General features: G+C 38.8%; 1 non-coding gene across 1 annotated transcript; it reads right to left on the bottom strand.

Annotated features, from left to right (window-relative positions):
• Positions 1–1167: 1167 nt before the first annotated feature.
• On the bottom strand, positions 1168–1274 carry LOC128290023 (small nucleolar RNA R71). The gene has a single exon (XR_008279663.1). It is a non-coding gene; the product is annotated as a small nucleolar RNA R71 (small nucleolar RNA).
• Positions 1275–10284: the final 9010 nt, after the last annotated feature.

The raw sequence follows: 10284 nt of genomic DNA, 5'->3' as shown, positions 1-10284 counted from the left end.
AGGTCTCAATTATTCAATCTAGGGATTAGATGTTATTAGTCTTGAATAGGGATAATAACATAACTTAGGGATATCTATGGAACAAGTTAAATGAATAAATCGCCCGATTCGAAGCCAGAATAACAAGTATAGTCTAGGTGGATTTTTCCTTAGGTATTGTCTTAATTCAATCGATTTTCCCAAAAGTAATTCCCCAATTCTATTCTCTGTGAGTTCTTAGTTTAGATAATTAGTTAGTTAAAAAAAAACCCCATTATTCTTAGGCTAGATAATAAAAAGATAGTCATTACTAGTACTTTTAGCTCCTTTGGGTTCGACAATCCGGTCTTGCTGAAACTATACTACTGTTTGATAGGTACACTTGCCTACATCGCGACAATAGTTAGTTTCAAGAACGATTAATTATAAATATTTAAAACCTATCACGAAATCCCGCAATCAAGTTTTTGGCGCCGTTGCCGGGGAACTAAAATATTAGGAGCACTCAATTTTTATTACTTTAGCCATTTATTTTTCATGCAATCTTATTTTATTTTTAATTTTATTCTAATTTACTAATTTTCTTTTCTTTCTTCTGGCAGGTTTTTATAGTTTATGACTAGAAGAAACCCGTCCGGGCGACTATTTTTTGATGAAGAATTCGATTGTACAGTTCACAGAAACCAAAGAGAAATAAGGCGAAGCTTAAGATACACAGAGAACGAGTAAGAGGACGATACTCAACCCTCAACCGAAGATATGGCTGAAAACCAAGGCAATCAGCTACCTCCTGCAATTGCGACTAATCAAAATCCTGCTCCACGCACTATGTATGATTATGCTAAACCTTCTTTAACAGGAACTGAATCGAGCATAGTTAGACCTGCTGTAGCTGCAAATACTTTTGAACTGAAACCTAACACAATTCAAATGATACAACAGTTTGTTCAGTTTGATGGTTTGCAGGATAAAGATCCCAACGCTCACTTAGCAAACTTTTTGGAACTATACGATACATTTAAAATCAATGGCATTTCTGATGATGCCATACGTCTTCGGTTATTTCCCTTTTTATTGAGGAACAAAGCTAAACTGTGATTGAACTCGTTACCACGAGGGTCAATTACTACTTGAGAACAAATGACCGAAAAATTTTTACTAAAATATTTTCCACCGTCTAAAATGGCTAAATTACGTAATGATATCTCTTCTTTTGTGCAGATGGATTTAGAAACACTCTACGATGCATGGAAGAGATACAAGGACCTTTTGAGAAGGTGCCCCCACCATGGGTTACCACTTTGGCTTTAGGTTCAAACATTCCATAACGGCCTGAATCCTTCGACTCGGCAAACGGTTGACGCAGCTGCTGATGGAACCATCAATAATAAAACACCTGAAGATGCTTATGAGTTCATAGAAGAGATGTCACTTAATAACTATTAGTGGCAAGTCATGAGGACAAAGCCAATGAAAATAGCTGGTGTTTATAACGTCAATTCGGTCACCATGCTCTCTAATCAGGTAGTACTCTTGAATAAGAAAATTGATGGTTTTCTTAGTTCTTTACAGGTTCATCCAGTTATGAGGTGCGAGACGAATGGAGGAGGGGCATGCATAGAGTATCAACCCTTCAACCCTATCATCGAGGAGGAACAAGTCCAATATATGGGTAACAATAACTCTCAACCTCAAAACAATCCATATAGTAACACTTATAATGCAGGTTGGAGGAACCACCCTAATTTCTCATGGGGAGGCCAAGGAAATCAGTGACTACCTCCGGGCTACCAACAACCACCCTATCAACAAGAAAAGAAGCCAAACCTTGAAGTGATACACTCACAAATTTTATCTTGGTGTCAAAAACCCACTTTCAGAACACCGAAACAACACTTAAAAATCAACAAGCGTCAATCCAAGGGCTCGAAACTCAGATAGGCCAGCTTTCTAAACTAATCTTTGAACGACCACAAGGTAGCCTGCCAAGTAATACTGAACCTAACCCAAGGGAACAACTCAACACAATTAATGTTCAAAATGAAGAATGAGTCATTGAGGCTGAGCCAGAACTGAGGCAAGAAACAGTGGTAAGCAAAGGTAAAGGTGAGGTAGATTATAATAAAAACAAACCAGTGACTGTCGAATAAAAACCTCGTGTGCCATACCCCAATGCGACAAGGAAAGACCGCTTAGATGAACAATTTGGTAAATTCCTTAAACTCTTAAAAAAATTACATATTAACTTACCGTTTATTGAAGCTCTAGATGCCAAACGCAATGAAATTTTTAAAGGAGCTTTTAGCAAATAAGTGGAAGTTGGACGAGGAGTCACATGTGGAGTTGAATGCAGTTTGCTCGGCTATTATCCAAAATAAACTACCCAACAAACTAAAAGATCCAGGGAGTTTTATGATTCCTTGCTTAATTGGTAGTTTAGATATTAATAATGCATTAACTGATCTAGGGGCTAGTATCAACGTCATGCCTTAAAAAATGTTTAAGCAACTAGGTCTCGGGAAACCCAAACAGACTAGGATGAGCATTCAATTAGCAGATAAAACTATAAGATTCCCTAGGGGTATTATTGAAGATGTGCTAGTTAAAATTGATAAATTTATATTTCCCGTTGACTTTATTTTTCTAGACATAGAAGAGGATAGCAACACTCCCTTAATTCTAGGAAAACGCTTTTTAGCAACTGCTAAAACTATCATTGATGTTGGCGTAGGTGAACTCACACTCCGGGTGGGAGACGAAACAATCACCCTTCAAGCTTGCAATTCTGGCAGCACATCAGAAATTGGAGGTGATCGTTTAAACCGTTCTACTAAAACTAAAAATATGGTGCAACCTATGTTGCAGGAAATGAGTCTGAAGGAAGCACATGAGTCATTCCCAAGCAGTAGTAGAAGACCTATACATGAAGATGGAAGGCTACAAATCGAAGAACTAGATGAATGGCGGACGCAAAAATCGAGAACACATGATAAACCAAAACTACGCCAAAACGAGCTCAACACCTTCCCATATCAACTTAAGGTTGGAGATAAAGTCTTACTAGATGTCGCAGATCCTCACATTGTCACTACCACCCCAAATGAAGAAATCCCTCTTACGGTACTTAGTATTTTTCCATTCGGTACGGTCGAGGTGAGTCATCCCAAATTCGACACTTTTAAGATAAACAACACCCGTTTAAAACCTTATTTCGATGAGATTGATAGCAGGAATGAGGAGTATAAACTCCTCAAACACCATGATCATTCAACGGAGAGGTAAGTCAAGCTTAGACTATAAATAAGCACTCCTTGGGAGGCAACTCGAGCACTAACTGTATTAACTTCTTTAAATATTAGTGTACAACACCTAACTTACTAACAGAGCTCTTGAAAATAGGTTCCCCACAAAGACACGATCAAGTACACGGGCGTGCTTAGGACCGTGTGGAAACAGAGCAAAAATGTTCCCCAAACACGGACTACGACAAATCGCCACGGTCATACGACATGGCCGTAGCCGAGCCTGCCAAAACAACACGGGCGTGTGACACGCCCTTGCCTTAGGACCATGGTTGAAACTGAAAAAGTAGCACGGGCGTGCGACACGCCCGTGTCTAACATCCGTGGTCGAACCTGTCAAATTAACACGGGCGTGGACCTTGTATACACGGACGTGGGAGAAGCGAAAGAAGCTAGACACGATCGTTCGACACAGCCCTGTGCACCCACACGACCAGGGTACACGGGCGTGGGACGAATTTCAAACGCGCCCAAATAGGAAAAACGTGAAACACACGGGCAAAAATTGGGGAACACGGGAGTGTGCCCTGGCCGTGTGGCCCAAAATCTATAAATATCATACACTATTCACTTTCTTCCCCATTCAAAAACCCTAACCCCAACCACTGCAAGTTTACACGGCCTCCCTGCCATGCCCGTGCGCAGCTTCCCACTCTATTTTTGGACGCTCAATCTCTCTCCCTTAGCATTTGTTTACTCCTTTCACTTCTATTTTACTTATTTCTAATGCTTATTATCAATATAATCTTCATTTCTTTTAAACTATTTTTCATTTTGCTCATTATTCTATCATTTAATTTGTATTCCTAGGTTAGTTACCATACATTTCATGTTAAATCGAGTTCTTAGGAAAACCCCAGACCCATGACATTACTATGCTTATTCTCATGCTATTACTATGTTAATGTATATCATTTAATTTGCATTCTTAGGTTAGTTATCATATATTCCATGTTAAATCAAGATTAGGAAAACCCCATACCCATGACATTATTATTTTCAATCTCATGGTTATTTTGGTTGAATTTGCTTCGTATTAGTAGTTTTGGCTGAAATAGTTAGTTCAAATTCATGACTCTTTACTTTTTCAAATTCATTTACATACTATTTCTATTTTTTTATTACAGGTTTATAATGTCATCTTCACGAGGAAAGAAGGTCGTTGTCCCTGCTTCGAAGAAGAGGAAGGGGACGTCATCTTCTATAGGTCCCACTGCGAAAATTCGTCACCCCCTCCTACAGTTCCTTCGTAGGCCCTAGGAAGAACTTTTCCAAATACTTCGGGCCCGACCTTTAATTGCGGGCCGTTACATCGACTGGGCTGCCATAGAACAAGTTCAGTTGGTTGATACGATTTGGGCCCTCCTAACCACCGACCCTTGGGAGCTGTTCTTTGAGATCATCGAGCCAACATACCTCGAGCTCACGATGGAACTATACTCAACGTTCCATCTTCAGACCGTAATGACGAACTACGATGATCCCAGCATGGTCCAATTTCACCTAGGCGGATTAATCCGCCAGCTAAGTGTCCCAGAATTCGGTGTTGCACTGGGCTTATACGCGGAGGAGTTCAAGGAGGAGAATGATTTAGACACTCTCAGTCGCCACATACACTTCTCCCCCTCGAAGTGCTGGCACACTTTGGCCCCTGGTGCGGCCTCCTACAATTCTAGCCGCTCCAAGGCATCAGTTCTTCCACCTTCCCTGAGGTACCTACACGCCATTTTGGCTCACACGATTATAGGAAGGCGAGAGAGCACTGGCATCATCAACATTCACGATGCCTACTTTTTATGGTGTATGTCGCACAGGCACGTTATTGACCTTGCCTATTTTGTCGCCCTCGCGATTCAGCACCAGACGGAGCGGCATAGGAAGGGGGTCATCTCCATTGGCCCCTATGTGACACGATTGGCTCGACACTTCAGGCTCCTCGACACCACGGCCCAAGAATCATCCTTGACCCTCATTGGCCAGATGTCTCCACAAGGCATCTCGAGCATGCTTAGCATGAGGATGATCGAGAGGCGCCAAGGAACCTACCCTCCTCAATATCGTCTCCTCCAATCTACTGAGGAGGAGGCCTACGAGGACATTCCTAATGATGTCCCTTCGCAGCATGAGGACCCACCGACTTAGCCACCATCACCCTCTCGTCCAGTTCATGCAGTGGCTTCATATGCTGACATCTCTGAGCGCCTCACTCGATTCGAGCAGCAATGTTTTCAATGATTTGACAACATTGATGCTACTCTATAGCAGATTTGTCAGCATCTCCACATCTCATCGCCAGTCCCACCTCGCGAACCATCCAGCGATGAAGATGTTTAAAAAAAAATTATTTATTATTTTATGTTTTTAATTATTATTAAAACTACTTTTTATTTTTATTAGATTTTAAAATTTTATTTTTAATTATCAACTTCGGTTATTTCCTTACGAGTAATTTTTCTTCCTAATATCCCCTAAAAAGTTCCTGATCTTATCACATTTAAATAGAGCTCTTAAGCTCATCATCGCATCGGAACTAAAAACTCCACCGGGAAAGGTTCTCCACGACTGCCATGTCCTGATCGACCACGACCATAGCTACCACTAGATATAGTATTCTTTTGGCGCAGGACTTATGGACTAATGAACCTCTACGACCGCCGGAGTATCCTCCTCCACTCTCGAACTGATTACTCTCCAAAACTCTAGCTCGAGGAATTCATCATACAGGAAGTTTCACTTTTCTCCCTATCTTATTTTTATATTCTAAAATATCTATCTTAGTACATTGAGGGCAATGTACATCTTAAGTGTGGGGGGGCATTCATTTCATTATCAGAAAAATCCCTGAATAATCACCTTGTTCTCTTGAAAAGCTCTCATATCATATTTAGGATAAATTTTAATTGATTTATGATATTGATTGATATATCTTGAATTAAAACATAAGGATTTATGCATTGATTGTTTAAACTTTAAGATATTAGAGAATCGAGCATGATAAGTTGATTTTTAAGAATTTAAAATTATAGGTTGTTTCCCCAAGTCTAGGTATTACTTTGAATTGGAATTCAAAGTCTAAACATCAAAAAGCCATAATTTTTGTGAGATTTTTGAGCCTTTTGAGCATCTATTAATTCTTTCATGTTCACTTTTATTATTGCTTTGAGTGCGTCAGTATTGAACTGTTATTCTAGAACTTGCTTGATTATGCATGTCGAAACCACACCATTTGATTTGACATGTCAAAATGATTAAGGCACTTAGGATTAACCCACTCATGCCATGAAAAGCCTACCTCCATGATTAGCCCTTAGTAAACCCTTTTTAGCCTAACAAGCCATTCCTTGTATTAACCTCAATATTAACCCTTAACCCATTATTGTTGAAATCCCCTAAATTAATTTGATCCCTATTTTTGTCGAGATTTAAGTTGAGTAAATTGCTTAGCTATGTCTTGTTTGTAATAAGTTAGTTTATGTTATTTAACCTGTTCTTAAAAAAAAAAAACTATGTATACACATTAGTAATTCCATATTCTGAGAAGAAACTCTGTTGTACGCAAGTGATATTAACTCTTTTTCTAGTTAGGCAAATTTTCAATTCAATCTCGATTCTAACCCTTTCTTTCAACTTGTGACATACCCCTTAACCAAGCCTCACTACAACCCTTTAAATACCTTTTGATTGATGTATCATCTTAAATTATAGTGGTGGAGATTTGATTTTCATGCAAGCCTATGGTAATGACTTTTCACTATTGACTATTGAGTGCTTCATTTATTGTCCTTAAACACCTCGAGTGATTTGAGTGAATCTTTAGTGAGGATGTGAAACTCTGTGATATTTTGAATCAAAGGTAATTACTCAGATGAGGGGAGACACCTATGTTTGCATAATTAAATACTCAACTTGGAATGTTTGAAACTTTTATGTTCTTTTAGTCAAATTCTCAATGTATGATTACCTATGGATTATTTTGAGATATTATCGATAGAAATTATAAGTTGAGAAGAATTTATTTTGATTATGAGTTGAGGATTTTGCTTGAGGACAAGCAAATGCTTACGTGTGGGGGTATTTGATAAACCGTAATTTATACATATTTTTACCCCATATTTAACGTTTTTATGGATGATTTCCTATTAGAATTGGTGATTTCGATACTCCTAATGCTTTAATTTCATGTTTTATACTTAGGAGAGCATAGGAGAGCAAAAGGAACGAGAAATGGGCCAAAAATGGAGAAAATGGGCCAAAGTACGAAAACAACACGACCTGGACTTCCTCACACGAGTAGCCCACACGGCAGTGTCAATCTGGCAGAATCGAAGCACGACTCACACGGGTGGAACACAGGCCCGTGCCATTCTAACAGGCTCAAACACGACCTGAAATAATAGCACACGGGCGTGGCATACGAGCGTGTCCCTGTCGAGCCCAAGTTGAGTCCAATTCGGAAAAGGCTACTTTTGAGGGCTCATAGGCATTCCAAAGCCTATAAATACACCCTAGAAGAGGAGAAAATGGGACACGCAGAATAGGGAGTAAGGAATTACTCCAAAGAAGCTGATTGATTCATCTCAGAAGTCGGATTCATCATCAAGACTGAAGATCTCTCCTCAATTCCCCTTCAGAAGTTTTGGGTTTTTTTTATGTTTTGTATTCTTTATTATTCTGAGATGTTTTCTTATTTAGTTATGAACTAAATTCCCTAAATACCTAAGGGGAATGAAACCTAAGACGAATCTTGTTATTATTTTCTGAATTGTATGATAAATATTTAACTTGTTATTAATTATGTGTTCTTAATTCTTGTTTTGATATCCCAGGATACTGATTCAAGATAAGCTCTTATTTAGAAGAGGAATAGACCCTGTCTAAGAGTACATTTGTCATAATTAAGTAGAGTTGATTGCGCACCTAAACATAGGGTGATAAGATTTTGCTAGATTAGGGTGAAACCTAATAAGGGGATCCATAGATCGAGTTAATGCAACCCTAGCGTGTTAATTAGAGAAAGGTCTCAATTATTCAATCTAGGGATTAAACTTTATTAGTCTTGAATAGGGATAATAACATAACTTAGGGATCTTTACGGAACAAGTTAAATGAATAAATCGTCCGATTCGGAGCCAGAATAACAAGTATAGTCTAGGTGGATTTTTCCTTAGGTATTGTCTTAATTCAATTGATTTTCCCAAAAGAAATTCTCCAATTCTATTCTCTGTGAGTTCTTAGTTTAGAAAATTAGTTAGTTAAAACAAAACCCCATTATTCTTAGGCTAGATTATAAAAAGATAGTCATTACTAGTACTTTTAGTTCCTTTGGGTTCGACAATCCGGTCTTGCTGAAACTATGTTACTGTTCGATAGGTACACTTGCCTACATCATGATAAAAGTTAGTTTCAAGAACGATTAATTATAAATATTTAAAACCTATCACAAAATCTCGCGATCAACTTGGTCTTTTGATAAGTTTCATATTATTTTAGCCAAATATGTTAGTTTGTCATGAAGGTTGTTTCATTTTGTATAAGGCCATGAATGATGGCTAATATTTATTATGGCTAAGTGCATATGTTGAAAATTTTCATGGATGTGGTTGTTTCATGGTTGTATTGATAAGTAGGAGATGTTGTATGTGATAGATAATGACTTGGAAATGATGTGTGGAGAACACGGCCTAGTACACAGGTGTGTAACATGGTCGTCTGCCCCTAAAGGGTTGATGACATCAGAAACATAATGTCAAGGTTTTTGCACACGGGCTGAGATACGAGTGTGTCATGGCTGTGTGAGGGACACGGGGCATGGACAGAGGTTGTACCAAGTCGTGTGAAAACCCCTGTAGGTTTGAATCGAGAAATAAATTCACACGGGCTAGGGACACGGGCGTTTCCTGATATGTTCAGGCTATGTGAGCCACACAGGCCTTCAACATGGCCATGTTAAGAGGACACACAAGCGTATCGCCCTTCCACATAAGAGTGTACCCCTAGTTGCATTGAAATTTTTTCAAAGTTTTCAAAAGTGTTTGGTTTATTCCCGAACTATTTCCAAAGCGTGTTTTGGGCCTTGTAAGTCCATATTAGGGACATTAAGAGGAATTTTGAAAGTTTTAAATTTGAGCGAAATTTTATGACCCAAAAATGTTTGTATGTATGTGTTTAAGTGTAGTAACGCCTAGTACTCTGCCCTGGCGTGGGATATAGGTAAAGGGTGTTATACTAATAATTAGCCAAGCCTCATGGATACTCATTTGGATAGGTTTTACATCCTCTCGTCTATTCACTTTGACCATGGAAGCTAAAGTAACCAGGGCGTTAGCCATCTGATTTTCATCTCGCGGGAGGTAGCAGAAGGTGATATCATTGAACTCCTTAATTAATTCAAGGACTAGCCTTTGATAATTGGTCAACTTGGGGTCTTTCATCTTCCATTCACCTTTAAGTTGATAAAGTTCTAGTGCAGAATCCCCATATACCTCTAGTACCTTGATCTTGCATTCTATGGCTGCACGGATACCCATGATGCATGCTTCATATTCTGCCATATTGTTCGTGCAATCAAAATCCAATTTACTAGTAAATAATTAATGATCTCCATTTGGGAATACCAGGACTACCTTGATTTTGTAACCCATAATGTTTGAAGCTCCGTCAAAATTTAGTTTCCAAGGATGTCCTTTTTGAGCATCTTCTCCATTGGTTACAACATACATTAGAACTTTATTAGGGAAATCAAAGTTCAAAAGCTCGTAATCTTCTAGAGCTCTACTGCTAGAAAATCTGCTATTGCACTCCCTTTTACTACCTTCTGGTTCACATAGACTATATCAAATTTGGAAAGCAGAATTTGCCATCGGGCCATCCTTCCATTCAAAGCAGTCGACTCCATATACATTAAAGGGTCCATTTTTTAGATGAGCCAAGTTGTGTGGTACAACATGTACTGTCTTAGTCTTCAGGTTGTCCAGATTAAAGCACAACACAACTTATCAATTGG

The sequence above is a fragment of the Gossypium arboreum genome, chromosome 2 (genome assembly GCF_025698485.1).
Source record: "Gossypium arboreum isolate Shixiya-1 chromosome 2, ASM2569848v2, whole genome shotgun sequence".
Lineage (NCBI taxonomy): Eukaryota > Viridiplantae > Streptophyta > Magnoliopsida > Malvales > Malvaceae > Gossypium > Gossypium arboreum.
This window is presented reverse-complemented; position numbering and strand designations above follow the sequence as displayed.